Genomic DNA, 6,000 nt, shown 5'->3' on the forward strand with positions numbered 1-6,000 from the left:
GCTTAGCCAGGACTTTTTTTTTTTTTTTTTTGAGATGAAGTTTCACTCTTGTCACCCAGGCTGGAGTACAATAGTGCGATCTTGGCTCACTGCAACCTCCGCCTCCCAGGTTCAAGTGATTCTCCTGCCTCAGCCTCCCAAGTAGCTGGGATTACAGGTGTGTACCACTACACCCAGCTAATTTTTGTATTTTTAGTAGAGATGGAGTTTTGCCATGTTGGCCAGGCTGGTCTCGAACTCCCGACCTCAGGTGATCCAAGGCCCCAGCCTCCCAAAGTGCTGGGATTACAGGCATGTGCCACCACTCCCAGCCTGGGATTTTTTTCTTACTCAGATTTTGCTTGAATTTCAGCCTGTTCTTTCCCTTTCTACATCAGGCCCTTACTGCTCATTTTGGCTTTAGCAATTCATTTGGTGATCCAACTGGTCTTGCTGCTTCTGTGTTTGCCCCGACACATCCATCCACATTGCCATCAAATCTGATTGTGAAATGCCTCAGCTTAAATCCTTCTTGGCAGTGGCACATAGTCCTTGCAGGATAAAATCTAACCTCTTCAGCATTGTGTTATGTTGAAACTATTTGGATACCTGTTTATTCTCCATGGACTCAAAAGCACAAAGATAGGAACCCTGTCTAATCATTTTCAAGGCCCAGCACATAATGCAACCTCTCTTATAAATTCAAGACATACATTTATGTCTTAAACTGAACTCTTTCTTTCTTTTTTTGAGACGGGTTCTTGCTCTGTCACCCAGGTTGTTCTGCAGTGGTGTGGTCATGGCTCACTGCAGTCTTGACCTCCTGGGCTCAAGTGATCTTCCCATTTCAGCCTCCTAAGTAGCTGAGATTACAGGTGCATACCACCACATCTTGCTAATTAATAAATTTTTTTTTGTAGAGACAGGGTTTCACCATGTTACCCAGGCTGGTCTTGAACTCCTGAGCTCAAGTGATCCACCCACTTTGGCCTCCCAAAGTGCTGGGATTACAGGTGTGAGCCACCATGCCCAGCCTTAAAATGATTTGTTCTCAGTTTTGGGGTCTTGACTGTAACTGAGACAACACTAAACAACCCATTACATTAAATTAGTTAATTAATTTAGTTTTTTTGAGATGAGGTCCGCCACCCAGTCCGGAGTGCAGTGGCAAGATCGTGACTCACTGCAGACTAGAATTCCTGGGTTTATGTGATTCTCCTACCTCATCCTCCCAAAGTGCTGGGATTATAAGTGTGAGCCACCTTGCCCGTGAGATGACCCATTTTAACATCCTGTTCTTGGTGTGTTCAAGTTTAAGATGATTATATCTTCTGGGTTGGTTGTTCCTCTATCATTATTGATTAAGTTTTTTATCCTTAAGGTTTATTTTGTTTGATATTGATATAATTATACCAGCTTTTTTCAGGTTACTATTTTTCAGATGTGTCTTTTTCCATTTTATGACTTTCATCCTTTTTGGCTTCTCCTATTTTAGATTTTGTTCTTGTAAAGAACATTTAACTATGTTTTATTTTTAATCTATTCTGAAAGTCTGTTTTTAAAAAACTGGTAATTTTGACCTATTTACATTAATTGTAACTATTAATATTTTTGGAAATACTTCTACTCCCTGCCCTCTTTTTAAAATGTATTGACTTATCTATTTCTAGACGTTATTTTATATTATTTTTCAAATATCTGTAATCTTTTTCTCATGTCTTTATTCTATTTTTCTTTAGACATTAAAAAATATTTTATATTTTACAACATAATTTCACTATCTGAAAAAAATGGGGGCATCTAATTCTGCTCTGTGCTGTTTCTACCAACTCTTGCCCAGAGTGGCTTGTCTCTTCCTCTGTTTTACAGTTTTGGATTGGGAGCTAGTGCACACACATCTATTTGTGGGAATGCTGGACAGCCTTGGTTGAGAACCTGTTTCTTTTTATTTATTTCTATGTGGTGCCTAGGAGTTTTACCAAGTTGGGACAACTTTATGTTAGTTTCTCAGAGGATAGAATTTCCAAAACTTCATAGATTGTATAAGCTCAAGCCCCAAACCTATGTAAGGGTAAGCTAGTTGTAAATTCCCAAGGGAGAATTTGCTACCCCCCCAGCCCAGAGCCTCAACCAGGGTAGCTGACTTTCCTTTCTAGTCCATTCTTTCCCTGAGGGCCTAGCCCTTGATTCACCTGATATTAAGCAAGGGTGGGGATGGGGTAGGTCTCATTTCCAGCCTCTTATCCTTGTGAGGGATCCAAGGCCTTCATTTTTTTTTTTTTGGTTATGAAAAAACAAAGCCCGTGGAAGCTATGGTTTCAGATTGCTTTTTATTTAAGTTTCTATGCTTTAAAAAAATTGAGATATAACATATACTCAGAAAAGTGCACAAATTTTAAGTGCACCATTCAGTGAATGTTTACGTATGATACACCCTTGTAACTATCTCCATGATCAAGATGTGGAACACTTTTCTGTATCCCAAATGATTCCTTTGTGCTTTACTCCAGCCAGTAACACCTCCTTCCCACCCCTAAAAGTAATCACCATTTGACTTGTATCACTGTATATTAGTTTCGCCTGTTTTTGAACTTCATATAAATGGAATGGTGCAGCATATATTCTCTATTTCTGACTTCTTTTGCTCAGTGTTGTATGTATGAGATTCATCTTTGCAGTTGTGACACATTCGTTCTTTCATTTCAACTTCTCATTGCTGTATAGTATTACATAATACGGATTTAGTACGGTTTATTTGTTCATTCTACTCTTGAGGGCATTTAGATTGTTTATAGCTTTTGGTTATATACTAAGAATTCTTGTAAATTTTTTGTTTTTGTGGACTTAAGCACTAATTTGGTTAATATATACCCCAAAGGGAAATTGTCAAGTCATAGATTATGAATATATTTAGCTTTAGTAGAAATTGTCCTTTTAGAGTTCGTTTCTGAACTAGGAGCCAGACAAGTTCACACATTACATTTGATTGAAATGTCTCTTTAAGTTTCAAAAATCATTTCCCACTCCCCACTCTTTGTTTTGGCTGGCAACTTTTTTATTGTGATAAAATATACTAACATAGCATTTACCATTTTAACCATTTTTACCATTTTAACCATTTTAAGCCCTTAAAAGGGACAGGAATTGCTCACTCGGGGAGCTCGGTTTTTGGAGACGTGAGCCCACCTATGCTCCCAGTTGAATAAAGCCCTTTCCCTCCACAACTTGGTGTCTGAGGGATTCTTGTCTGTGGCTTGTCCTGCTATACTTTAACTGTGTTTAACCCATCCTCCATATTAAATTCTCTAATTTTATTTGTTACAATAGCTGGTGTGTCTTCCATTTTCCTGACTGGAGCCTAACTGATAACTTCTGCTTCTATAGATGTACCAATGGAATAGAAAATCAAGGAAATGTTATGATCCAAGTTAAACACTGTTAAATAATTAATGAGTATTAGCAATTCTGTCAACAAAATCAACTTGGGGCTGGATGCGGTGACTCATGCCAGTAATCCCAGCACTTTGGGAGGCCAAGGCAGGTGGATCACTTGAGCTCAGGAATTTGACACCAGCCTGGCCAACATGGCAAAACCCCATCTCTACTAAAAATACAAAAATTAGCAGGGGGGGCGGTGGTGGTGCATGCCTGTAATCCCAGTGAAAGGAGAGGCCAGCTAGGCTTCTTAAGTCGAGTAAAGGCTCAGAAAGCGGTGAAACTCACTCATTTCCTGCCTCAAGCCTTACTTTAGTCCTAGATAAATAACAATGAAGATATATGCTTAAAATATTCCTAACACCAGGATTTGTGCATGTTTTCTTCCCCAAGAAAACTATAAACAGCGAAAATTTTGCTGTAAGCTTCCCTGTGTCCTCTCTCCCTCTCGCCCTTTCCCCTCCCCTGAAACTAAAAGGAATTTTAATTGCCCGTTTGTCTGTGACCAGCAGTCTTTATGTATGCTTCCAATTCCAATTCCTTGTAAAAATACTGTGAGATCCTGTCTCCTTTACCATGCTGCTGCAAAGTCATAAAGTAGATGAAACCTAAGTTGCAATTCAGGTTTTCCTCAAGATCTAAGACATGTTAATTGTCTGTTTCTCGCTCTAGTAACATCTCCCTGCTGCAGGTATTTCCTGCCTTAAAAAGTTTAAAAAGTGATCAAAGAATATAACACTGGCTACCTGCTCAAAACCCCTTCCATGCTGTGGATGCTTTGTACTGTCACTCTGCTCAATAAAGCCTACAGCTTTTTTTCTCTTAGTCCGTGTCTCCATCACTCGCAGCCGCCACGCCAATTCTTTGGCTTGGCTAAGGCAAAAACCTTTAGCATTACACCAGCTACTTGGGAGGCTGAAGCAGGAGAATCGCTTGAACCTGGGAGGCGGAGATTGCAGTGAGCCGAGACCGTGTCCACTCCAGCCTGGGCCACAGGGCGAGACTCTGTCTCAAAAAACCAAAAAAACAAACAAACAAAAAACCAAAATCATCTTGGCTCTATAGAGACAAAAGCACATTAGTGGTTGCCAGAGCTGTGGAGATGGGGAAACGGGGTGACTGCTAATGGGTATAGGGATGCTTTCTGAGGTGATGAGAATATTATGGAATTAGATAGTGGTCATGATTGCACAAGTCTGTGAATATACTAAAAACCAATAAGTTGCACACTTCATAAGGTTAATTTTGTAGAATGTGGATTATATCTTAATTAAAACAAAATTAAAAAATCAATATAACTGTCTGCTAGTCCCTGGCGTGCCCCTAAGACACTTCTTTAGTATTCAGTCTGTTTCTTACTGAGTTTTAAGAATGGTCTTAGTCCTCAAGGACTAGCGAGTCTTCTCAAGAAGAGATGGAGTCCTTATTAGGACAGGATGCTTTACTTTGTGTGGCCTCAACTGTTCATGACGTGTTATAGAGGTAGTATTTGCAGTGACGTTATTTTGCCACTTGTTGAACATAAGAGGAAGGTGGCTGAGCCATTGGGTTGCCAGCTGACACAGGACATCTGTGCAGTGGAATGTGTACATCTAAGTTTCTTACCCTTGGTGTTGATGGCAGTGTGGGTCGTGATTATCTGAAGTGGGCCAATTCAGCAAGGATTAATGACGTTTGTTTTGTACGTGTTCTTTGATCAGAGTTCAGACACAGGGATGGAGTTGAGGCACAGAGATTGTGTATGGGACAGTACCAGTGAAGATCCCAGCAGGGTGAGATACCCCAGGAGTCCCAGTGGTGGGAAGTCATCACCACCACTAGGGCTGAAGGGACCAGGGAAGAAAATTGTGCTTTCAGAGCCCAGTAAAAGCTGAGGTCATGTGGAAGGGCTCTACCAGAGACGCAGCCTCCAAGCAAGGAGAGAATGGGAAAGAAATACCCCACCTCCTCTCTCCTATAGCTCTCCTGTCTTCTTTTTGTGCCTCCTCTTGGGTTAAACCCAACTGGAAGTCAGAGAATGAGGGAGTCCCACTACGTAGGGCATGGCAGAGAAAAGTAGAGAATGGTTGGCAGGACATGGAGTGTCTGGCAATATGGCTTTGATGGAGTGACAGGGATTATTCGTAATTAAAGTCATGTAAATAATTTCCACAATCAGAGCTCTTGGCACATTGCTGACTGCTACTGCATCCATTTTTCCTTCCTTTGGGTTCTATGGAGAAAGTTTCCACCTCTCTTCAAAACTGAGGTCCTCTAAATTGGCTGTTGATTCCATGCCTACCTGTCTTCTCAGTGACCTTGTTCTGCCAGTTTTCGTTTCTCCTGTATCTTCAGCGTTGTCCTCTGCACTGGATCCTTCTCTCCAGCAGTATCATATGCTCTAATGCTTTCCTTGCCAACAGACACTTTCCCACTTCTTCCTTTGCTTCTCATTTACAACCAGACTTCTCCAAATGCTTGCACATGCTATCTTCACTTTCCCATCTCCCATTAATTTTTCTTTCCCCAATTTGTGGCTCAAATTATTTCTGGCATCAATTATTATTTTTTAAAAGCCTTATTGAGATAAAATTCACATACCATACA

At 40.6% G+C, this 6,000-nt stretch overlaps 1 protein-coding gene across 11 annotated transcripts in view; it reads left to right on the plus strand.

The window, feature by feature from the left end:
* Window positions 1-6,000, plus strand: part of DNAH8 (dynein axonemal heavy chain 8) — a 309,672-nt gene that overhangs the window by 74,938 nt on the left and 228,734 nt on the right. The window lies entirely within an intron of this gene.

This window comes from Hylobates moloch, unplaced genomic scaffold, assembly GCF_009828535.3.
Source record: "Hylobates moloch isolate HMO894 unplaced genomic scaffold, HMol_V3 SCAFFOLD_20, whole genome shotgun sequence".
Classification (NCBI taxonomy): Eukaryota; Metazoa; Chordata; class Mammalia; order Primates; family Hylobatidae; genus Hylobates; species Hylobates moloch.